Source organism: Felis catus, chromosome B1, assembly GCF_018350175.1.
Source record: "Felis catus isolate Fca126 chromosome B1, F.catus_Fca126_mat1.0, whole genome shotgun sequence".
NCBI classification, from domain to species: Eukaryota; Metazoa; Chordata; class Mammalia; order Carnivora; family Felidae; genus Felis; species Felis catus.
This window is the reverse complement of record NC_058371.1, coordinates 191,996,308-192,022,330: the sequence shown is the minus strand read 5'-3', so window position 1 is coordinate 192,022,330 and position 26,023 is coordinate 191,996,308. Positions and strand designations below refer to the sequence as shown.

Below are 26,023 nucleotides of genomic sequence, written 5' to 3'. Positions count from 1 at the left end.
CATTTCAGAAGATGTTTAACTATGAATTCAATTTCTGTAATAGTTACAAGGCTATTCAGATTAGTTATTTCAATTAGGATGAATTTCAGTAGTTTGTGGTTTTCAAAGAATTGATCCATTTTATTTAAATTATCAAATGTATATGTATAGAGTTGTTTGTGGTTTTAATGTCTACAGAGTCTGTAATGATATCCTATCTTTCATTTTTAATATTGGTAATTTGGGTCTCTTCCCCCTCCTCCTCTTTTTTTCTGTCAAACTTGCTAGAGATATCTCAACTTTACTGATGGTTTTAAAGAGTCATTTCTGGCATAATCAATTTTCTCTATGATTTTTACTCCCTTTTTTTTTTGTCTTCATCTTTTGGATTTCACTGATTTCTGCTCTTATCCTTATAATTTCCTTCCTTCTGCTTTGTTTGTATTAATTCTGCTCCTCTTTTTTGTAGTTTCTTAAGGTGGAAACTTATATCATTAACTTAGATTAAAAACTTAAGACTTTTTAACAAAAGCATTGAATGCTATAAATTTCCCTCCCAGCACTGCTTATCTGCCTCCCAGAAATTTTGATATGTTGTGTTTTCATTTTCATTTAGTTCAATATATTTTATAATTTTCTTAAAAACTTCCTCTTTGGCCCATGGTGTTTGTATTTTTTCCCATTACCTTTGGGTTATTCATTTCTATTTTAATTACGTCAAAGTCCAAGAATGTACTATATATGATTTAAATTCTTTTACCTCTTATGATCTATCTTGAGGAATATTCCATGTGAAGTTGGAAAGAAGGGTGTGTGCTGCTGTTGTTCAGTGAAGTGTTTCATAAACATCCATTAGATCTAATTCGTTGCTGATAGTGTTTAGTCCTTTATACTTGAAAGTTGTTCTCTCTACTTACTTTATCAGGCACAGACAAAGGGGTTTTTAAGTCTATAATTATAATTATAGAAGTATCTATATCCCCTTTCAGTTCTGATGGTTGTTGCTTTGCAATATTGTAAAGCTCTATTCTTTACTCACACATATTTAGAATTTTTATATCTTCTTGGAAACTGACACTTTTATCAATATATAGTCCTTTTTCATCCCCAGCAATTTCCTTTGCTCTGAAGTCTACTTTGTCTGATATCAATACAGCCTCTCTAGTTTTCTTTTGATTAGTGTTTTCCATGGTATATATATTTCCATCGTTATACTCTTTAGCAAACCTATATAAGTATGTTAAAGTGAGTTTCTTATAGACCTCATACAGTTAAATATTGCTTTTGAATCCATTCTGACAATCTCTGCCTTTTAGTTGGTGTGTTTAGACCATTTACAATTGTAATAAGTATTTATATGTTTGGATTTAATATATGTCCATTTTAGTATTTGTTTTCTGTTTCTTTCCTCAATTTTTCTTTTTCTCTATTTCCCAGTTCCTACCTTTTTTTAGATTATATAAGCATTTTTAGTACTCTATTTTAATTTATCTAATGTGTTTTCATATACCTCTTTGTATATTTTTAATGGTTTCTCTAAGGATTACAATATCCATACTTAACTTTGAACACTTCACTTAAAATCAATATTTTATCATTTCATGTGGAATGTAGAAACTTCATTACTCTATAAATGCCTTCGCCCTCTCCTTTTTATAATGTTGTTGACTTATTTCTACATGTCCTTTCATTGAATATCCCGTCAGACAGTTATACTTTTTACTTTAACCAACAAACATTTCAAATAACCCAACAGGAGAAGGATAGTCTATTATATTTACCCAGATAATTCCCATTTCTGTTGTACCTCCTTTATTCTTGAAGTTCCAAATTTCCTTCTGCTATCATTTATCTTTCTGTCTATAGAAATTCCCTTTAGCAATTCTTTTAGAGCAGGTCCACTGGGAATGACTTCTCTCAGATATCCTTTATCCAAGCATGTCTTTATTTCATTTTAATCACTGAAGGATGTTTTCACTGAATATAGAATTCTTTTTTTTCTCTTCAGCAGTTTAAAAGTGTTGTGTCACTTCCTTCTCAACTTTATGGTTTTCAGTGAGAAAACCATAAAGTTTTGAATCATTGGTCCCTTCTAAGTAATGTATCAATTTTCTCCAACTGCTCTCAAATTTTTTTCTGTTTTTAGTTTTCATCAATTTTATTATAATGTATCTGGGCATCAATTTCTTTGGGTTTATACTGTTCAGGATTCACTATACTTTGTTTCTTTTGTCAACTCTGCCACATTTTCAGTCACATTTCTTCAAGTATTTTATGAGCACTGCACTTTCTCTTCTTGAACTCTTAGAAACACAAATGTTAGACTTCTTGGTATAGTCTGCCTATACCGTTCATATTGGATGTTTTCTACTGAGCTATCTTCAAGTTCATTGACTTTCTCTTCTGTCATATTCTGCTATGAATCCATCCAGTTAATTTTTTTTGTACCTCCCCATTCTAAGTTTTCATTTGTTCTTCTTTTTACCTTATACTTTGCCAAGACTGCTATTCTATTCATTTTAGTGGTGTCACATTCATTCTTGAAACATTTTTACAATAACTGTGTTAAAATGCTATTAGATAATTCCAACATCTGTATCACCACAATGTATGGATCTTTTTATTGTTCTTTCCTATGAAAATTAGGATTATGATTTTTTTTTTTTTTTTTTTTTTTTTTTGTATCCTGAGGAATTTCAGGTTGGGTAGATATCCAGGAGTGGAATACAAATTAAAAACACAATTTGAAAACAAACCTTTTTCTTTAAAAATTAGGGGTGCCTGGGTGGCGCAGTCGGTTAAGCGTCCAACTTCAGCCAGGTCACTATCTCGCAGTCCGTGAGTTCGAGCCCCGCGTCAGGCTCTGGGCTGATGGCTCAGAGCCTGGAGCCTGTTTCCGATTCTGTGTCTCCCTCTCTCTCTGCCCCTCCCCCATTCATGTTCTGTCTCTCTCTGTCTCAAAAATAAATAAAAACGTTGAAAAAAAAATTATAGAAGAAATGTTCTTAAAAACTAATAAACAAAGGGAAATCACCTATCACCTAACTAATTAGAGGTGATGATTTTCATCTGTTTATATACAACCTCTGTCTCTCTCAGAATGCTTCTGAAGTTTAATTTTCATGTAATTTGATTTTCTAAGGTCAAATTTACTCTTTACTTCCTCAAATACAGATTTTAATTCTCTGATTGCAATAATCACTTCCTTTTAATCATCCTTTTCCTCCCCCAGATCCCTCCTCACTTTATTTTGTTGCCTTTACATCTTATCCTTTTGACTTTTGAATTTATACTGTCACATTACTTCTTATTCAATTAGCTTTCATGTATTAGTTTTTCTTCTCCCATAGAGGCTATGTTCTTCTGACATTATTGAGGTTACAAAAAAAAAATTCGTAAAATGTTCTTTTGGATCCAGTGTAAGTCGTTTTCCAACAACCGTATTTCCTCTGAGTTTTGAGTGCTATTTAGTTTACAATAAATTTTCACAGGACCTGTGTTGTTTCCACTTTCCACTTTTTCCCCCCTTATAATGGATTTTCTGGAATTGGTGCTTTTGGATTTCCTGATGGAGCACAGTTAATATTATATAGCTTCTGAGCTATTCCCAGCATCTATTAGACCTTCATAAACGTAGATATATACATTAATTATTAGACTTGGGGGGGGTGAGTGTTATACCAGTTAGAGTGTTTTGGTTGCAAGGAATACAAAATCTAATTTAAATTAATTTAAACAATAATTGGAAATTTCAAAGATGAGCAGGTTTCAGATGTAGTAGGATCACAGCTCTAGACTCATTTTCTGCCTTTCTCTCCACACTTCCCACTTCTCTGTATCGACTTTATCTTCAGCTGGATTTTGTTTGCGGCTTTGAAAGTTCTATACACTTCACTATACTGAAAAGCTCTGAGAGGTTTTTTTCCCTCAAAATTATAAAACTAAGGTCCCAGACTGCACTTATTTTGGATCAACTTCAGTTACATACTCATGCCCCAGGCTGCTAGGGACTATCATAAGAATCTCCCAGATTTCCTCCTTCACATTGGGTTAAGTGGGTTCTGCATCCCACCAAATCTACATACATAGTGAGAAATATCCCTTAAGAGGAAGAAAGGATGGATACTGAATATCACCTCTCTTCCCTCCCACAATGCTCACTTCAAGGAAGTTATCCACACCTGAACCTCTGTTACTCTGAGCCAATGAAATACAAGTTCTTCCAGCCTCTGCTCCCAAACTCAGCACCTTATTTGGGGAAACTAATCTCTAAGAATGCAATGGTGGATTTAAATTCATCAGGCAGGTAGAGATTATGTCTCTAATTGTTTTCCTTAATAATCCATGGTTATGTCTCTGTTTTCCTTAATCCAACTCAATAAATCTTATTGCTAAGGAAAAATTCACCCCAGATTCTAACAGTACAATATCTGTTAGGGTCCATTTCAATATTGTTCTGAAGTTTTCCAAAGATGAACTAAGTACTAGCCACTTAAACAATAGATGTTTAAATTTCACAAAATATTCTTTTATATGCAGGTATTTTATTTACCTGTGTAGTTAATTATTCCATAAGTAACTTGAGAAACACAGTCAATAAAACAATTTTAAAATTTAAATCATGAATGTGAATCGGCTGCTGGATAGATATATGTATAGGTTAAAAAACAAATCAAGACTATGTAATACAAACCAAAAAGAATGACGAGATCAGTTACTCTTGCTGCTGTTTTTGGTAATTTAATTGCCTCTAATTTAGCCTCAAATTTTGCTCTGAGCTTCCCAACAGCCAAAGGAAAAATGGTAACATAGTCAGTTACATTATTCTCTAATATCAAAATATACCAGTCCTTTAAAAGAATTAAATCTCTGCATGGTACTAAATGTTAAATGAGTATATAGGGAGTTCTGAGCACTGTGGTAAAATGTCTTCCTTGTCAACATTTTATAGGGAATAGAACTGTAAGATCCTTGTAACTGTTCCGTATAGTTCATACACATTGAAATAATTGAAAAACCATAATTAAAAGTAATTTGATGGAGATTCTATGAGGTGCCAAATAAGACAGTATGTGATCAGTCTTAGGATTTAATTTGATCCTAAGACAAAGTTTTAAGTGTCTTGATAAATGCTTAGACTGAAAATCCTTCAAATAATCTGTTTATTTCTTCACTCAGGCTTTTGATAGTGTTTCATAGTCTTTCATTCAATTCTTTCAACAACCTGAGATAATGTTCTAATTCCCACAAATTACATTTGAAGAAGTGGAAGCTCAGAGGAGTGAAATGTTTTGCTGAAGGTCAGCCAGTAAACGACTTGGAAGGAACTCAAACACAGGTGTTCTGATTCCAGATTAACAAAATGCATTTGTTAAGTATCTGTTGGGTGCTAGGCAGTGCTCTTGGGCCTGAGGATAGTTGAATAAAATGTAATCCCTGTTCTCAAAAAGTTAGTGGGAAAAACAGATAACACGTAATTTTCTCTAACTTAGCCGTCACTCTTTGCTTTCATTATACTGGTGCAATACAGTAGGTGTGGAGGAGATAGTTGGGGAATATAAGACTGTTGGATAAGACTAAATATTTCTTTTTTTTTAAATTTTTTTTTTAACGTTTATTTATTTTTGGGACAGAGAGAGACAGAGCATGAATGGGGGAGGGGCAGAGAGAGGGAGACACAGAATCGGAAACAGGCTCCAGGCTCTGAGCCATCAGCCCAGAGCCTGACGCGGGGCTCGAACTCCCGGACCGCGAGATCGTGACCTGGCTGAAGTCGGACGCTTAACCGACTGCACCACCCAGGCGCCCCAAGACTAAATATTTCTGATGTCTCTTCCAGATCGTGTTGTATATTATATGACATGATTTTAAGTAAAGATGCTACAAGTGTTGACAGAAACACAGACAAAAAGGACTGGAGAAATAATCACTTCATAGAGCTGCTGTGCCTCTTTTGGAAAAACCAGAAGGAAGAGGGAAAGGTATTCCATTTATTCCCAGGATTACAGTAACTATTCTTGGCCATACTGTGAAACAGCATTTGGTGACAAAATGTCATCCTGATGAAGAAAGATTTCAAAAGCAGGTGGGAATATCGTGGCCCAAATATTTTCAATCCATACTGGCGCTGGTGATAATTTTATGTAAAATGACGAAGTCATGACTGCTCCGCCCTAGAAATGGTTCAGTGGAAAACAGATGACTGCGAGGAAGTCCAGGATGTTTGATCTATGATCAGTCACTTTCACTCATGGTTTGTAAATAACAAAACCATTTTTCAAATCAAACTTCATATGAAACTCAATATAGGTATTACCTTAAGATACTGCAGGTTTGGTTCCAGACCACCACAATAAAGCAAGCCAAATGAATTTTTTGTTTTCCCAGTGCATATAAAATTTGTGTTTTATACTACACAGTAGTCTGTTAAGTGTGCAACAGCATTGTGTCTAAAAAAACCAATGTGCATTCCTTAAATTAATAATACTTTTTTGCTGGGGCACCAGGGTGTCTTGGTCAGTTGAGCGACCCACTCTTGATTTTGGCTCAGGTCATGATCTCACGGTTGTGGGATCAAGCCTCGCATGGGGCTCTGTGCTGTCAGGGCAGAGTCTGCTTGGGATTCTCCCTCTCCCTCTCTCTCTGCCCACTCACACGTGCCGCTCTCTCTCTCTCAAAATAAATACGCTTTAAAAAATGAAAAATAAAAACACGTTATTACTAAAAGATGCTAGACATCATTTAAGCTTTCAGTGACTCAGAATCTTTTTGCTGCAGGAGGGTCTTGCTTCTATGTGGATGGCTACTGACTGATCAGGATGGTGGCTGCTGACGATTGGGGGCAGCTGTGTCTATTCTTAAACTAGACAACAGTGAAGGTTGCCACACCAATGGACTCTTCATTTCATGAACAATTTCTCTGTAGCATGGGATGCTGTCTGATAGAATTTTACCCACAGTAGAACTTCTTTCAAAATCGGAGTCAATTCTTCAAAACCCTTCTGTTGCTTTATCAACTAAGTTGATGTGATCATCTACATTCTTTGGTGTCATTTCATCGATCTTCACAGCATCTTCACCAGGAATATATTCCATATCAAGAGACCACCTTCTTTGTTCGACCATAAGAAGCAACTCCTCATCCATTAAAACTTTATCATGAGATTGCAGCCATTCAAATATAATAATAATGGAAGACTTTGAAATATGCAAGAATTACCAAAATATGACACAAAGACATGATGGGAGCAAATGATTTTGGAATAAATGGTGTCAGTAGACTTGTTTGATGCAGGGTTGCCAGACAACTTTAATTTGCAAAAATACAGTATCTGCAAAGCACAATAAAACAAAGCACCATGAAATGAGGCATGCTGGTATATAAAATAGATCAAAGTAGAACAACTTTAGTTGACTAAATCCAGGGTGGGGGACAGGAGGCCCATGCACATTGTGTCCCCAGGACCTCTTTACTGACTATGCCTCCAGGTGATTGATCACTGAAGTGAGAGACTAAGAGAAAAATTACCAGGTGTACTCACAACTGCAAAGAAAAGACCCCCCTCTACCCACCCTCCCCCCCAGCCATTCCTGAAACCAGCCAGGGCGTGCCCGGTTGTAGTCTGACCTAAAGGCGGGAACCAATCAAGTTCTGCTGAGTGGTTTAAAATAAAGGCGAGAACCAATCAAGTTCTGCTGAGCGTTCAAATTTAAATGTCAACCAATAAGAGCTCTGTAACCTCAAAAAAATCCCTAACTTGTTTGTGCCTGTCTATAAAAGAAGCTGTAAGGGGCGCCTGGGTGGCGCAGTCGGTTAAGCCTCCAACTTCAGCCAGGTCACGATCTCGCGGTCCATGAGTTCGAGCCCCGCCTCAGGCTCTGGGCTGATGGCTCAGAGCCTGGAGCCTGTTTCCGATTCTGTGTCTCCCTCTCTCTCTGCCCCTCCCCCGTTCATGCTCTGTCTCTCTCTGTCCCAAAAATAAATTAACGTTGAAAAAAAAATTTTTAAAAAAAAAGAAATTGTAAGATCCTTGCTCGGGGCCTCTTAGCGTCACTGGCAACCAGTGCGCGGAAGACCGGGTTCGAACCTGCAATAAACGACCCTTGCCGCTTGCCTTTGACTCTGGACTCTGGTGGTTTGTTTTTGGGGGGGTCTCTCAAATCAGGGCATATCAGAAGCACGATCTGAAAACTGGTCCTGTCAATTCAAAGGGCCGCTGCTCCTAGGAGTCTACAAAATAAGAAATACTGGTTGTTTCATCTCGGATGGCTACTGAAGAGCATGCCATTAGTAGCCTTTAGGGAAGTACGAATAATTTACATTTTTTGTTCTTTTCTAGTTGGTCACCCCGGTGGTTCAAGTGCAGACAAAGCAGACAAACTCTGAGAGCTAGGATTAAAAAGAAAATAAAAAACAGCTCACAGTAATGGCCCCTCCCAAGAAAAGACCCAACAATCTTCCAGCTACAGTAGCAGTAATCCCAAACCCACTACAGCATCTAATTGAAATATTGATTCTTCAGTTAGGTCTCTAACTTAAAATTCCAGAGCAGAGAGCTCCCCACCACACAGACACCCCCTTTGCAGAATCACATCACAGAACACACAGTGTTTCCTTAACATTAAGCTTCCCTGGGCTTTCATTTCAATTAGTCATAAAAAAAGATCAAGAAGGAAAGTATTGTCGGAAAGATTCCAGTCAGTGTTTTATTGCCTGAAACAATTCTCAGGATTAACCGTTTCATATCAGAAAGGGAATTCTGCAGAAAGAGAAATGCTTTTTCCTTACAGAGAGGAAGCTGTGGGTAAAACAAAGAATACAAAATCGACTTTCTTCTAAGTGTCTTATTCAACATGTTTTCATTAAACAATCTCATTTACGGCATTAAAATTTTCCTGAACAAACACCAATATATGCCAAAAAATGATCACAAATCCAACTTTTGCTCTCCTTCTTTTTCCATGTAGTTTCCAAGAACAACAAAATCCCTTGACATTATTATCTCCTCCGAATACTAATTATGTCACTACCACTGCATGTCTGCTAATCTTCCAGAAATAATGTGAGAATTACCGGGACGCAATAGGAACAGAATGGAATTAGAAACATATTTTGTGGATTTGTCAAAACTACCAGCTTTCTAAGAGTGGTAAAATGCACATCCAAAAAAAATTCTTTCATAAGGACAAATTCCCACAATGAAGATAAATGATGAGTCTTAATACTACGCTCTGAGCATAGACAACTAGCTAGAGCAAGGCCAGTATTCGGCGGGTTCTTTTATTCTTACAGGAAATTTAGTTCACGGCACCCAGGATTTTCATCTCAGAGCACAGCTCTGATTCTAGATGAGACCTGTTTTTAATCATGCTTAATGGGCCTGGTTCCCAAGAGAATAACAATGAAGGTGAAAACCTCTTGAGCAGGGAGGAGAATACACTTGCTCTGGGGACCGGGACCTAATCCTTCCCTGTGAAGGAAGGAAACAATGTCTTCCTCCTCTTCAGCCGCAAACATTTCTTGAATGTACGAATGACGGTATCTTCATGCTCTGCTCATCCTGGGCTAAAAACAAAAGAATCATAAGCTGTTGTGCCTGAAGATACCTTTGCCGTTATCTCCTTCAGCTCCATTTTGCAGATGTAGAAACTGAGGCCTAAAAACTGATGGGTTTCCTGAAGGTACATACTTGGTCACATAAGGCATAGGCATCTGTATTTATTTCCCCGATCTCTGATCAAGGCTCTCTCCTCTACTTCAGATGACAAAATCCTACATCATTCTCAAAATCAAGTCTTAGGGATGTCTCAGGGCATCTCCTTCCCTGACTCTGAGCCACTGCAGGGTCCAGACACGTATCACCTCTTCCTGGACACCAGCTGCAGGATCTGCTGGTCTCGGGGATTCCAGTGTGGTCACTTGGATGTCTCCACACTCCTCTCCGATTTTTCAGCCCTGCTCAAAGGCCTTCTTCTCTATCCCATCACTGGCACCCACCTGACCTCTTTGCTGTACCGCTAACAGTCAGGCATGCACATATGTGCACACACCTCATGCTGGTTCACTCAGCAGGACTTTAGTTTTGCGGTCCGCCTCGGCTAGATTCTTCTTCCCATCCATCTGGCTGGTTCCATTCTATGCCATTGTTACCTCCCATGACTACTCCCCTTCCTTCCACACCCCACACCCAGTCTTGGGTTAGGATCCTCTAATCTCAGATCTCGTGTTTCCACATATCTGTTATCTCTGCACTAAACTCGGGCACATTACCTAAAACCCTTGCGTGGGTTTCCCAGATTCCGCTGGACCTGGTTTCTCCCAGTCATTGAACCAATGGACATGCAGGTATCATGTGAAAACTATATTAACTTATAAATATTGACACAGACAAGTGACAGGTAGTTAGAGATATTTAGACAACATTTGTACGTTTCTAGGCACCAATTACTCTATCTCTTTTTTAACTCAGTGGATTATTTTGAAGACAGTGCACCTGTGATCTTTCTGATCCTCTCACAGCAGAACAGGAACTCTTGACATAATTTTGCTTCTACCTTTGAAAACCTCATGTTAGTTATGGACAACTGTGTGTTTTCTTTAAGGAGTTCGGTCACTGGACTCACAAAATGTTGTATCTGAGAAGAATAAGGTTCTTAATTGTGTTTGCAATGAAATATATGAATAAATAGATGGAACACATTAATACTGTATAATAGCTACGAGCGTCTTCTTTTTTTTTTTTTTTAACGTTTATTTACTTTTGAGACAGAGAGAGACAGAGCATGAACAGGGGAGGGTCAGAGAGAGGGAGACACAGAATCCGAAACAGGCTCCAGGCTCTGAGCTGTCAGCACAGAGCCGGACGCGGGGCTCGAACTCACGAACCGCGAGATCATGACCTGAGCCGAAGCCGGCCGCTTAACCGACTGAGCCACCCAGGCGCCCCAGCTACGAGCGTCTTCTAGAACGGTGTGTCCTATGCCAAGTGCAGCTGGTTGTATTGTAAGTATCTTTTTATATGTCTGTTTCCCACACTTCATTCCAGGCTAATTGTCTGATTCAGATTGTGTGGCCAGAGCCAGCATAGTATCTGGCACAGTATAAAAACTCAATACTTTTGGAATGAAACATTTATGTAGTCCTAAGCTCTCTGTGAAACCTTGGCTAAGTGGATATTTCCCTGTGAACTACTTTTCCTATATCCCTTACCAAAAAGTCAGTCTACACTTAAATCCAAGACACAATATATTGCCAAAAAAGTTTGTCTCCTATAATTCCCTTCATTGCCTACATCGGCCCTCTAATACCAAGCAGAATAACCCTGGTCTCTCTTCCAGATATTTGAAGACTGCGATTATTTCTCTGGCAAATCTTCATGTCTTTGGGCTAATACTTCCCTGTTCTTCAATCATTTTCAGACATTCATTAGGGCTTAACTCTTATAAGCACACTCTACAGGTGCTCAATCTCCCACTTACGCTGTGCCCCCCAAGGAATGCACACAGCATTGCCTGGAATGTCTGTGCAGACCACAGTTCAGGGAGGTTGTCACCTCCTTTGATTTTGATGCCATACCTCTGCTAATGAGGCCAAAGTGTATCAGCTTTTTCAGTAGCCACTCAACTGACATCCCCATACCCACTCTTTCCCAATTTCCTATCTGAAGAAGAGTCATTCCTCACATTATTAAAATCAATTCCTCCCCCTTGGACTTTTAACCCTATCTCATTCTGCCTTTCCAAGGATTTTATACCATCACCTACAACCTCGCTTACTTTCTATGCAACTTCTTCCTGCCTAAAGTCCCTTCCCAGTAGCTTTAAACATGCTCAGTCTCTTATCACTCTCTCTCTCTCTCTCTCTCTCTCTCTCTCTCTCTTTCCAGTATCGTGTTCTACCCTCATCATTTCTCCCAAATTCTCTTACCAAGATCACAGATGACTTTCATTTTACTAAATCCAAAGGACAAAAGTAGCCTTCCATTTTGACTTCTTTGCTTCATTTGACTGTTGACTCCTTAACAACTCATTCTTAAAACTCTTGCCATATCCTCCATGATGTTTGTCTTTCTGGTTTTCCTTAATTTCCCTTTGTGGACTCCTGTTCCTCAGCTATACCTTCAAATGTCTGGGTCCCCTACGCCTTACCTTCAGACTCTTCTCTTTCCCCTCTCAGTAGATAATGGCATTACCTTCCATTATTTCAACCACCATCTAAAATCTAATGTCTCCCAAATTCCATCTCCATTCCAGATCTTTCTCCTAAGCTACAATCTTATGAAAAAAAAAAAAAAAAAAAGAGGATACCCTCTACTCATCATTTGCACGGGGCATTTCTGAAGTCCCTCCAACTTGACAACAGCAAATTCAACTCAACTGTCTCTACTACTCTCTCCTCCTCTTGTTCTTCTTTGTTCCATAAAAGCCAGGATAGACCACCCAGTGTTCTCCAAGAGGCCTACAGATGAGATGGGGTTGTAGACAAATATAACTTGCTGAACAGGGCTAAGTCAGATACAATGAGACCATTGTTTCATTTTTGCTCCATCATTGAAATCAACCACTCCTGCTTATGCCTCCTTTCTTTGCCCTTCCTCAGAGCACATTTCAAGCACCGTGACCATTTTTTGCACCTTTTTCAAATACAAGAGCAATCACACTGAGCTCTCCGTAACTCACTTTCAAGTTCAGTGTTTTTTATGTCACAACTTCAATTTCTCACCCAATGTAAATCTTCTTTCCCCCACCCCCACCTCTTCTTCCTAACCGGCTTAGGATCAGGCCTGCCCCATGAACCAGGGACCTATGCCAAGGTTGGGAGACAATATGGTCTTCTCACTCTCTCTACTTGACCCTCACTCTGTGGCTTCTGTGTTTCACTCCCTTCATCTGAGAGAAGTGCCTTTAACCCAGAATGTGTATGGACCATTAACAAAGCTCACTGGGCCTCATTTTCCTCACAAAAAGTGAGACTATTGCAGTAAGTGACCTCCATATCTACTACTGCAAGATCTCAGATTTCCTTTCTCTGAGGCAAACACCAATTCGTTTGTCCACAGGGCCGTGACAATTTTTGAATTCCTAAATGTCTTCTCTATCTACAAGCTCATAAAAGAACTGTGGATCCCTTAGTAATGTTTTCAAGTGAGACCAAAACACGATGAGGCACGGCCCTACCCCTGGGTCTCCAAATGGTACCATCAGCAAACTGTCTTGTTCACATTCTTACACCATTGCTAAGACCAGGACAGCACCTTCAGTCCACGTCACAAGCAGACCACATATATTTTTCTTAAATCATGGTCATACTTCAGGAAAGTAGGTTTGCAGCTTTACAGTGTCCTCTGCAGTCATTGTTTCAGTTACCCTTGAAATTGTGACCCATGGTCTCATCGAATCATTTCTTTTTTTCTTTTCAAATTTCTTGACTGTCATGTAATAGTTTGGCTGTTTTGAAATAATCCTTTAGTCTTATAATATATTTATACTGCGGGATTTCAAATAAGAGAGTGATGTCGTTGATCAAGCTTTTGTTGGCAGTGGTACCGTTTCAAATAAGATGCGTGATAACTAAGTGTTTTGTCTAATACCTTAAATCTCAATCTCCTGTGCAAAAACATATTTCATTCGAAGTGACAGCAACCACAAATTACAAATTTGTGTGTGAGAAAGACTTATTTTAAAGTAATTTTAACGGAAATAATGCATGTACACAATTTAAAAGGACAAATAGTGGTCGCCTACTCCATTCCTCTCTAGAAAATCAAGACTCCCAGTGGCAACATTTTTCAAGTCTTTTAGCTATTTCTTCTGGCATATGATTCAATATTTCTAAATAACATCCTTATAGCACTCATTCTCGGTTCAACTTCAGACGTTATCTTTTGATTTCTGAGTTAGGATATAGGTTTGGATACCATGACAGAAACTAAAATGGCAGTGCCTTAAAATTAGAAGCTTATTTTCCTCTTATAAATAAGCATCAAGTTAGAAAGACCTTTATTCACCTGATCCAAGATGGCTTGTCACCATGACCACATTTCATCCAATGGAATCATGGAGAAGGGAGTGGGAAGAACAAGATACTTTCCTTTTACGGGCACAACCTAGAAAATGTACATATTAAACACCCCAAATTTGTTCCACAAATGTGTTTAACAAATTTAGCTTATTTTAAATGTTTTCTCTTGTTATTGCAACTAAACAGATTTTTTAAAATACAGTTACATAATAAATGCAAAATCAGAACAGTGGTTCCCTCTGAGGAGGGAATGAAGGGGGATGAAATAAAGGAGAAGCTGAAACTGAGTTATGGTTAATGTTTAAGCCAAACATTTGGTGATGGGTTGTAGTCTCCATTATATTATTCTGCTTTATAGTTTGCATATATTATTTTATATGTATCAAATATTTAAAATAGATTACAAGAAGACAAAGTGAGATAGATATAAAATACTAGAAAATAATAACAAGTAAGGTTGGAAGTAGGTTACCTGAATTAAGGTATTTCTAGGATCCTTATAATGTACAGAGCAAGTTTGATTAGTATGGGACTTTAAGCTAGATAAGCATGTTAAAATAGCATGGATAACAATTAAGAATAAATGAAACAACAGAAGGACATTCAAACCAGAAGTCAGGAAAGAAAAATAAAACACAAAAATAGTAGAACTGATAAAAAAAAATACCAAATAAGATGTAGAAATTAAGCCAAATAATCAGCGAGCACAACGAATATAAGTGACTACACTCACTCATTAAAATATAAAGACCATTAGGGGGCACTGGTTGACTCGGTTGAGCGGCCAACTCTTGATTTTAGCTCAGGTCATGATCCCAAAGTCATGGGATCAATCCCCTCATCAGGCTTTACACTGAGTATGGAGCCTGCTTAAGATTTTGCCTCTCTCTGCCCCCTCCCCTGCTCATACTCTCTCTCTCCCTCCCTCTCTCTCTCTCTCTCAAAAATAAAAGTAAGTAAAACAAACCTTTAAAAAAAAAAGATAAAGACCATTAGGTAAGAATAAAAACAAAACAAAACAAAACAAACAAACAAACAAAACAAAACCCAGCTGAATGCTGTGTATGAGCACATCTTAAATAGAAGAACACAGGTTCAAAGTAAAAGGGGAAAAAAAAAAACTATACACCCAGAATATATTAAACAACAAAAAAAATCGCTTTCATGACATCAGGGAGAAAATATACTTTAAGGCCAAAAACATTACAGTTAAAGAAAAGCACTACATCACAGCAATGTTTTAGTTTACTTCAAAAATATAACTATAAACTACTATGACCTAAGAGTATGGCCTCAAAATATACCAAAAAAAAAAAACACAAAAAAACAAAAAACCACCCAATCCATGATAAAGATCAAAGCTACGTCCCATCTCACCTTCAGAAACCTGTTCTGTCAATATTAGACCTATTACCTGAGCTCCAGCTCCGCCCACCCCCGCAGCTGGATTCCGGCTGGATTGGCCAATGGGAACGCACTTCTCTCTTTCTTTACCAAGCGTCGTTTCCGTGGCAACAGCAGCATCTGCACTCCTGTCCAGATCCCACCTGCTCATCCTGCCCAACGTTCCAGTCATCTAGCCTCCCTTTATTCCTGCTATTCCCAGTGTCTAAATTTTCCTCGTTTCCTCTTCTGCTTTTTGGCTCTTCCGCCACAAGGGTAACCAAGTATATGCCTACAGTTTATCTTGTTGCAAATACTCAGAGTGGTTCCTGTTTTCATGGTTAGCCTCGTCATTAGTATTCTATTGTTTCCATAGCAAATCGCCACAAATTAAGCGGCTTAAAACCACACGGATTTATTGCCCATGGTCGTATGGGTCAGGAACCCAGTGGGCTTGGCTGGTGCCTCTGCTCTGAGTTTCATAAGGGCTGAAATCCAGGTGTCAGTAGGGCTGCTTCCTTTCTCGTTTTTTCCAGCTTTATGGAGATATAATTGACATATAACACTGTGTAAGTTTAAGGTGCGCAATGTGATGATCTGATACACGTATATACTGTGAAAATGATTACCACAAAAAGGTTAGTTAACACATCCATCACTTCATATAATTACAACTTTCCTGTAGTGAGAAATATATGGTTTACTCTCCTAGCAACTTTCAAGTATACAGTACGGTGGTGTTAATTATAGTCATCACGATGTATATTAGATCCCCCAAACTTATTCATCTTATAACTAGATGTTTGTGGCCTTTGACCAACATCTTCCCATTTCCCCTACCCCCCAGTCCATCAACATCTTCCCATTTCCCCTACCCCACAGTCCATCAACATCTTCCCATTTCCCCTACCCCCCAGTCCATGGCAAACCACCACTCTATTTGCTGTTTATATGAATTTAGCTTCTTTTTTTTTTTAAGGTTCTACATGTAAGTGCGATCGTGGAGTCACTGTGTTTTCCTTTCTGACTTACATCACTTAGCACAATGCCACCAAGATCCACACATGTGTAATATTCCATTTTGTGTGTGTGTGTGTGTGTGTGTGTGTATGTTCACCTGTTGATGGATACTTAGGTTGTTTCCATGTACTGACTATTGTGAATAATGCTGAAATAAGCATTGGAGTACAGATATCTCTTTGAGATAGTGATTTCATTTCTTTTGAATATATACCCAGGGGTGGGATTGCTGGATCATACAGTAGCTCTATTTTTAATTTCTTGAGAAATCTCCATACTGTTTTCCACAGTAGTTATAACAATATACATTCCCACCAAGAACACACAAGGATTCCCTTTGTTCCATATCCTTACCAGCACTTATTATATCTTGTCTTTTTTATAATGCTTATTCTAACAGGTGTGAGGAGATATTTTTCATTTGCATTCCTTAATGATTAGTGATGTTGAGCACCTTTCCACGTACCTGTTACTCATTTGTAGTTCTTCTTTGCAAAAATGTCTATTTAGATCCTCTGTCCATAAATTGGATTGTTTGTTTTACATCAGATTATTTTGTTTTTGCCATTGAATTGGCTCTAGCTTGGATTTCCAGTCTTCTGTTGAACAAGAATGGTGAGAGTGATCACCCCTGTCTTATTCCTGATTCTAAAGGAAAAGCTTCCAGTTTTCTACCATTGGGAGTGATGTTAGCTGTGGGTTGCTCATAGGCTTTATTATGTTGAGGTATGTTACTTTATACCCAATTTATTGAATTATCATAAAGTGGTGTTGAATTTTGTCAAATGCTTTGTCTGCATTTATTGAGAGGATCTTACAATTTTTACCCTTCATCCTATTAATGTGCATATCACGTCTATTGATTTGCATATGTCGGACCATCCCTGCATATGATACAAGGGATAAATCCCACTGTTGTGGTGTATGGTCCTTTTAATGCGTTATTGAATTCAGTTTTCTGGTATCGTGCTGAGAATTTTGGCCTCTGTATTCATCAGGAACATTGGCCTGTAGTTTCCTTTTCTTGTCGTGTCCTTATCTGACTTCATATTAGGGTGAACTGGCCTTGTAAAATGAATTTGGAAGTGTTTCTTCAATTTTTTGGAAGAGTTTAAGAAGGGTTGGCATTAATTCTTCTTTAAATGGTTGGTGGAATTCACCAATGAAACCATCTGGTCCTGGGCTTTTCTTTGTTGGAAGGGTTTTGATTACTGCTTTCATCTTATCTGGCAGAATGGATGGCCATGTCTCTTGCCAGGTCCCCTGAGTGGACCGGACTTGTCCCTGACCGTGGCAAAAAGGGCTAGAGTCAAGTTTAGGGTCTTTTCAGGGCCTTCAGGACTAGTGCTAGTCCTGCTCATATCCTGCAGCTCTAAGGGGATTGGAGTCAAGTAGAGGGCCTCTTCAGCATCTCTGGGGGTGCAGATAGGAGTGTCACCTGCAGGGTCTCTGTGCCAGCAGGACTATTCATGAACTGTGACTGGGATGGGTGGGAGTTCAGTTATAGGACCCTTTCAGAATCCATATCCTGACCAAGTTTAGCAGGCATACCTTCAGGGATTCCCAGACTGTGACCAAGAGGGGCTACAACTGGTTTATGGGTCACTTGAGAGTCCACAGCTGAGACTGAGGTCTATATGTCTATCACCCAATGCATGGCATGACTTTTCCCTTGACAAATGGTGCTGATGACAGAACCAAAGCCAAATAGGGTTGTAGCTGAGTCCTCAGGGGTATGAAGCTATTTCTGGATCTGCAGCCCAGACCATAATCAGTGAGTTAGCCACCTGGGTGCAGGCCTGCCTTCCCAAAGTGGCTCTTCTCGGTCTTGGACTGCACCAGAGTTTCACCGTCTCTTACCTGAATCCCAAACCTCCCACAAAGGCACTTTTGTCCATAGGTGGAGGGCAAATTGCTCTTGTTAAGGGTAAGATAGCTGTGAGGGATGTCCCATTTGGTCATCTTGCTGACCTGTATTCCCTTCTGGAGGCCAAGGGAGAATCTGTATCTTAGGATATTCAGTTATTGGCAGAATTTAGTTCTGTGCAGTTGTAGACCTGAGCTTTCCATTTCCCTGCTGGCTACCTTCCAGGAGCTGCTCACAACTTCTAGAGACTGCCTGTATACCTTGGCCCATGGCCCCTTCTTCCATCTTGAAAGCCAGCAACAGTGGGTGTGGTCCTCATCAAGGTGTACCCTTTCTATCTCTTCTGCCTCCTTATCTTTTACAAGTTCTAACTATTTCATTTTATTCCTCTGACTGTAAAGACCCATGGGACTATATCTGGGCCACTTGAATAATCCAGAACAATCTTTCAATTTTAGGATCAGCTGATTAGCAACTTTAACTCCAACTACAAAGTTCGTTTTGCAATGTGCCATAACATATTTGTAGGCCAATTACCAGGGAATAAAGATCATGGTCCCACCTAGTGAAGACTAGCTTCACTCCTAAGGAGTGATTCCTGACAAGACCTGGTGTAAAAGGGAATATTACTCTGAAAGAGTGGGCTCAGACCTTGCACTCTTCCCCCAGCACTCTGAAAGCCCCAAGGTGGTGGTTCAAGGCCCTCCCAAAAATTCAGCACAGAAGTTAAGCTGACTGGTTAGGACTTCATGCCTCTTTCTTTTCCTCCCCTGCATTTTGCAAGTAGGAAGTAAAGGCTCAGAGAAACCAAGTCATTGCTCAAAGTCACAAACTCAGTTCATGACAGTGCAATAGAAATACCTGATATTCATTCATTTATGCGTTCAATAACACTTGCTAAACCCTACCGGCTAACTGGACCAGGGAAACAAACATGAAATAAACCTTGCCAATCCACCTATCAGAGATTTTTGTTTGTTTTCCTAAGATACAAATGCAGTTAACATGTTTGCATACTTGATGCTAGTTCAGTAAAGTTTCCCACACATTTTTACATAAAAGTTTGATTTTCTCTAAGAACATCTGCTTCAGCTCAAAGGCAGCTGTCAGGGTGATAGGACCTGATTCAAATCCAAGCTGTGTGTCCTTAGGGAATTCACTTAGTGATAGTATTCACCTGCAAGGGCTGTTGTGAGTAGGGTTGAGTAGTATCTGCACGTCACTGGGAACTAGCATATAGCAGGTGCTCAGTAAGTGATAGTCGTGATCGTTGTCATTACCCAACCTCCCTGAGCCTCAGTTTTATTTTTTATTAAGCGGGCACAATAATAAGCATATCATGGGGTGATTACATGAGGAAGTATCAATAACACATGTGGCACACAGTTTGTACAAACACACCTCCCCTTCCTCCCTCCTTAACAACCTCACTAAACTGATTCTTTCTGTGGCTTACACCTTCAATAAAACACGTCAGGAAAGGTCTGTGATAGAGAGGCAATGCAGCAGGGGTCAGGATTTCAGGGTTCTTTAGAGGATCTGAAACTACCCTCCTGTGTGACTTTAGGCAAGGGGTTTGGCTTTTATGATCCTCAGTTTCCTCATCCATGAAGAACAGAATGCTCTAGAAAATAGTCTTCACCCCCTACTTTGGTTTTAAATTAACCAGAGAGTTACGCCAGTCTCTAGGAATGGAATCTTCCAAAATGCACAAGGCTTGCAAATCCCTTCATCATGCAGTTTTAGGGGGTCAGTCTCCCTGCTCACTTCATTTTCTTTTTGCTGATGTGGCTGGTCTCCCCAGGGAGATCTTGGATGGACCAAAGGATGACTCAGGAAACTGGAAGCCAGGTGAGACCCAGAGAGAAACCCAAACAAACAAGAGGGCCCCAGACCTGAGACAGATAGGTGGCTTCCAGAGCAGCAGCCCCAGAGGAAGAAACAAACTCAGGCTGTCAGAGGAAGCGTTGTAAAGAGAAAACCGTGACGGAGCAGGTAGTAGGAGGTGGCTCTTATTAACATTCTCCACTGTCCGGTGATGCAGCATCCATCCCTGGAGCGTGGTGCCCCCACGTTAGGACCTGGCAGGCCTCCATACTGAAGGAGGCCATGGAGCTACCTGCCCTACCTCGGGAAGAGGCCAAGAACAGCACAAGGGGATCTGGAAAGAAAATATACCAACCTGACCCAGAACCAAGCACAGAGTCAGGCGAGGCCAAGGCAGGAGCAGTAAATTATGTGTTAGTGAGAAGCCAGCACCCCCAAAACAGAACTGTCTCTTACCCACCTCAGAAAGGGTTCTTTGGGGTTTGCTAGAAACAGAGACTCTTTCAAGCTGTCTCAAAAAATAAACACTTATTGTCAGGATGCACAGTCAACAAAAGAGACTGGATCACAAAAGAAGCCAGTTTGTTGTCTTCAATTCAAGGCATCACCAACGCTGGGATTTTTCCGTTTGTTCTCTCCTTCTATTTATGTCTTCTTGTTCTCTGACAAACTGGCTTGCTTTCTGCATTTTCTGAGTGACATTCCAAAAGGAGAAAATCTGGCTATTCTAGCTGATTACCATTGCCCTTACTTTTCAGGCCAATCTTCATTATGGCTCAGTGGCCAGCCTACGAATTGGCTGCCTTCAAGTCAAATATTTACTACCAATCTAGTAAGTAGCAACTCTTTATTTAAGGAACTATGTCAGAGTGACCTGTTGTGGATAGGACTGATAGCCTTCGAAGGTAGTGGTGAATAGCAGGTGTCATGTTGAACATGTCTAGTGAACATCCATGTAAAAAACAGTAATTAAGAGACTATAACGGGCTGGTACCTACTAAGCTCTGGACCCCAGGAAGTTCCCATTTCTGCCCCTCAGGGTCCAATCAGTGGCAGCATCTACAAGGACAGAGACCCCACCTAATGTATCACAGGGACCTGATATCTTGGCCTTATGCGTGACAGGAAGGGAACCAAGGGAGGAAGTAAATAGAAGGACCTAGACAGACAGAGGGTTCCTAGAAAATGCAGTTCCATAAATTGTTCTGGATGGATTTTTGCCTGGGTTCTGGGTCGTCCCTGATGGAGTCACTAGTATCACAACCTGTGCACCCAAATGCATTCCTTCCCGTCCTTTCTGTTCCAGCTGATGATTCCCAAAATAATGCTCATACCTATAGATTCATTAGTTGGGAATCAGACAGACCTGGGATCTATCTCTGGCTCAGCTGTGTGTCCTTGAGCAAGTCACTTAGCCTCTCTAAGCCTCAGTGTCCTCATCTATAAAATTACACTAAGAAAACCTACTGTATGCATGGACCACTATGTTCGGGATCATTCTTTCCATTGCTATTGGCATGTGACTGAACGGTGTTGGACTCTTGAAAGCAGTTGTCATCCCTTCTGTGACAGGAAATGGATGGAGGCTTGGAAAGAAAGGAGGAAGGACTTCAAGGCATTGCTTCCAAGGCAGAAGTGTGAAGGTAGAAGGGGAATAGTGTCAGGGCCCCTGAGGTCACGGGCTCCAGAACCAGTGTCTTACACAGCCATCCTGGGGATGGGCTGGTGTCAGATTGGAGACAATCGAAAGATAATGTCAGAGTCCAGGCCAGTGCTGACTCAGAGAATCCTTGGCTGATGCAACTCTGAGGTGGCTGAAAGGTCCTTTCCCACTCACTGCTGGAGCATCTTGTCCACATTCTGTTACACTGCTGGGAACTCGGGAGCCCAGAGACAGCATTTTGGGGAGAGATTCCCCTTTCTTCCTGGAGATGCCCTATCACCGGATGAAATGGCCTGATGCCCAGAACGGCACAGGAGATTCAGGAAGAAAAGTATGACCCCTAGAGGGCACATAACTGGGCATAGTCTTCTGTTTTCAAGATCAAGGCTACATGACAGCTACAAAAGCAATGAGAAGAGAAAACAGGGGCTGAGGATGGGTTTATGAGATTGCCAAGTTTCCCCTTCAAGAACCATTTTGGGGCAGGATGGGATCTTTTGAACTATGTAAACCCTAAAATTCTTGGATAATTCAGGGTAGTAAAGGAGGGGGTATTGGCTGTTCTATTAATCTGGATATGTGGGTGCTGTAGAGAGCTTTAATCTTCAAAACCAAAGTGATAGAAGCCTTATGCCAGCTCCCGCACCCCGTAGGGGAAGGACATTGTATTATTGTTCTGAGGAAGCTACAAGGACATAGGCCTGGAAGAAATGATACTATGGGCTTTGTACACAGCTCCCCAGGGATTGAAAGTCCACTCAGGGACTTTCACTGTATCAGGCCCACTGAGGCCTTCATTTGGGGCGGGGTTTTGATACCCTCGTGTGGACTAACCCAGATGTCTTTGTACTGTCAAAGAATCTAGACACTGCATGGAGCCAAACGGTCTCTAGCTCCATGGCTGCCTGTTGGAGCTTGAAGTTCACATGCAGCTTTGCCAATAACAGGATACAACAGAGCATGCTCAGAGCAGTGGGGCTGAGCGGGCTGTGAAGGAAAGATGGTCTCCATTCAATCTGGAAGCTGATAAGGTTCTCCCACCTGTGCTAATCTTACCTTGGCACCTACTGCACCACTTGCTGTATATCTGAAGGTTCATCTTCCTCAAATCCTTTGCTCAAATGTAAAATATGTGTGACAATATTCATCTGCAAGAAGGAAAATCATAAAGAAGTTAAAGCTCAGATTCTGCTCTACACACAGCTGTGCTATTAATTTTGGCATTTCGGCTTTAGTCATGAACCACTTGACACCCCACACAGCAGGATGTTTAGGGTGACTATAATGAAATTCATACAAAGGAAACAATTTAACTATCTGTCTAATTCATATAGATTAATTTAGTTCAAGTATAATTTAGGGCTTTTTTGAATTTGCATTACCAAGTTATTATTTTCTTGGTAAAATAAATTTTCCTTCTCACTCTTCTCTAACTGTACACAGAAATAGACAAGAGATGGTCATCTGGAACTTCCATTGCCATCCATGGAAAATTCTAGAAGCTATTATTTAATCAACTAGTTCCATGTGAGTGGCTTATTGAATAAAGGAGGAATTGCTTTGGGGGGAGATATTTTGGAATGTAAAGAGCTTAAATCTGAATGGGGAGCATGAGTGAGGAAAAACATGACCCTAGCATGTTGAGCATATTGGTGTTAGACTGAGGTCAGCACGTCATTTGTGACTCTACTGAACAAAGGATATGAGCAAAAAAGAACTGGCTTTCATTTTATCTATTATGTGCCAGCTATTGCACATATTTTAAATACATTACTTTCTTGAGGTTATATTTCAAGCTAATATGTATATTGCCTCACCTATCTTATTAAGCATAATAATAGTATCGGCATCATAGAATCGTAAGGTAATGTATGTGGCCATCCTTTGGTCAGATTCATCTTTGGTCTAATAGACTGTGGATCAGAATGGGTATAGATGGTGGAGACACATTGCTAGAGACACCTCTGTGTGCACAGGGAGTGAAGAGAGGGCATTTCTAGAGGAAAGAGAATATGGTGAACTCTACAAAGACTCCAAAAAGTGCCTTCTAGAGTAAATCTGTACATGGCTCTCTAGTCCTTAGTTTCCTCCTCTGTAAAATTGGGGTAATAGTAGGACCTTTTTCTTAGGATCGCCGTGAAGATGAAGTGAGAAATACAAAATATTTTAGATAATGATTATGCATAATCAGCTCTTTCCAGGCACATGTCAACCAGCTCACTCTTTTTTTCAGTGAAGGTTCTGAGACAACACTTCTGTTAAAAAGCTCTCTGTAACTCCCAAACTCTAGATTAGTTTCCTCAATAGGTGTTCTCATTTGAATCTTGTCCTTACCCAACAGGGTGCTTATCACACTCTAATATAATTATATATTATATTATATATATAACATATATTATATATAATATAACATAATTATAATTATATAATTATATATATAATATAATTATAGTTGGTGCAATATCTATGTTGCAATTATCTGCCCCCAGAGTGAGTATCTGAGCACCTTAAGGTCAAGGAATAAGTTGTACACGCTATTTTATCCCCAGAGCCCAGAACAGTACTTAGTTGACACTATGAACTTAACATTTCTTTAATAAATAAAGTTGAACTCTTAGCATCATTATGTCATCAACTTGCTATCATTATTTTATAGATGAGGAAACTGAGTCCAGAAAAATATTAAGTAACTTACTCTGGTTTACCCCTTGAGTAAATGAGAGGGAGCGGGATTTGCATCCAAGACTCTTGAGTCCAAAGACCATGCTTTCCCACTAGGTATGAGGCCTCATTAGGCCAAGATCTGTTGAGAATTTCTTTCTATGTGCTGGGTGTATCACTATATAGTTCCATTTCATCTGGTTTAGACTTTGGAACAATCTTTTGATGCAACTGTATACGTTTGCCACGTGAAGAAACTGTGGCTTACATGCCCAAGGTCATGTGGCAGCACTAAGATCCAGTCTTCCACATCCAGAGAAACCATCTGTGATCATAAGTCAGGCATCCAGCGAGCCCCAACAGCCACACCAGCAAACCCCAACAGTCAGATCCAACATGAAAGATCACAAGGCCTAAATGGATCAAACTTCTCCCCCTGAAACATTCTGACAGGCTTTGCTGATTTCTGGATTTTGCCTTCCTGTCCTGTCTCCCAGCAGCAGCACCATTGCTGCTCCAGTGGGCTATTTATAGACCACCTGAAATATACTTCAGAATAGCTCATATGTATCCGTTGCAAAGTATTGTGGGAGTAATTCCTTCTTCAATGCCCAGGGAAAATTGAGGGGGTAAAAGAGAATAAAATAGTTGGGGAGGTGGGGGGAAAGAAGTATACTGCTTAGGGTGTTTGAAATCTGTTTATAGATTGGCATTTTTCTCTTTCCTCTTTTTAACATCTCCATCAAGTCGCTGAATGTTTATTAAAACGCTTGGCAAAAGGGAATATCTTATTTAAATAATGCTCTTTAGGTAATATGCTGTTTTGTAAGCATCACACAAGCTTTCTTCCTACTGTCTTCTTCGCATGGTTAAAGGAAAGGAAGATTCAGGATCATAGTTTGAAAAATAATAAAGAGCTAGGTTGCATTTCCTCGGCGGTCAGTTCCTGTTATGCCAGCCATCTTCTCTTCGGCTGGTAAAACGCAATTGGAAGTTGTAAAATAATTAACCCAAAACAACAATAACCATACTATTGTCTATCAAAAACATCTTTGGTTAAGAATGAAATAGTGACTCTAGCTCTTAAATACTGATCCAGTATAAAAGGCTAACCTAGAATCTAAATCATCATTTCTTCGGCATCTTGTCAAGCATTGTAAGGAATAATATAAAAAAGAAACCACCAAATTCTGCCTTCAAATTGTCCCTCAAAAAGAAAAGACAGCCAAGATACACACCAAACTCTTAGAATGCCATAGCCCACCAACAGCAGGGCAGGGGAAAGGATTCTAAAGGAGGGTCCAGGAGACCTGGTGTTTTGGTCAGTTCAGGCTGCTACGATAAATACTGCAGACCACAGGACTTAAACAACAGACATGGATTTATACCAGTTCTAGAAGCTGGAAGTCCGAGATCAGTGTGCCAGCATGGGCAGGTTCTGGTAAGAACTCTTCCTGGTTTGCAAATGGTCATCTTCCTCACAAGGCATAGAGAGTAACCATGTCTCTTCTGACTTTTTTAAGGGCACTAATCTCTTTCATGAGGGCTCCACCCGCATGACCTAATTAGTTCCCAAAGGCCCTGCTTCCAAATAATGTCACAC

At 39.9% G+C, this 26,023-nt stretch overlaps 1 long non-coding RNA gene across 1 annotated transcript in view; it reads right to left on the bottom strand.

Annotated features, from left to right (window-relative positions):
* Positions 1 to 8,657: 8,657 nt before the first annotated feature.
* Positions 8,658 to 26,023, bottom strand: part of LOC109499253 — a 39,103-nt gene continuing 21,737 nt past the window's right edge. The window contains exons 2-3 of the long non-coding RNA XR_002156497.3: positions 22,816 to 22,907; positions 8,658 to 9,544 (exon numbers count right to left, since the gene is read on the bottom strand). This is a non-coding gene — a long non-coding RNA (uncharacterized LOC109499253). The remainder of the gene's footprint in view (positions 9,545 to 22,815; positions 22,908 to 26,023) is intronic.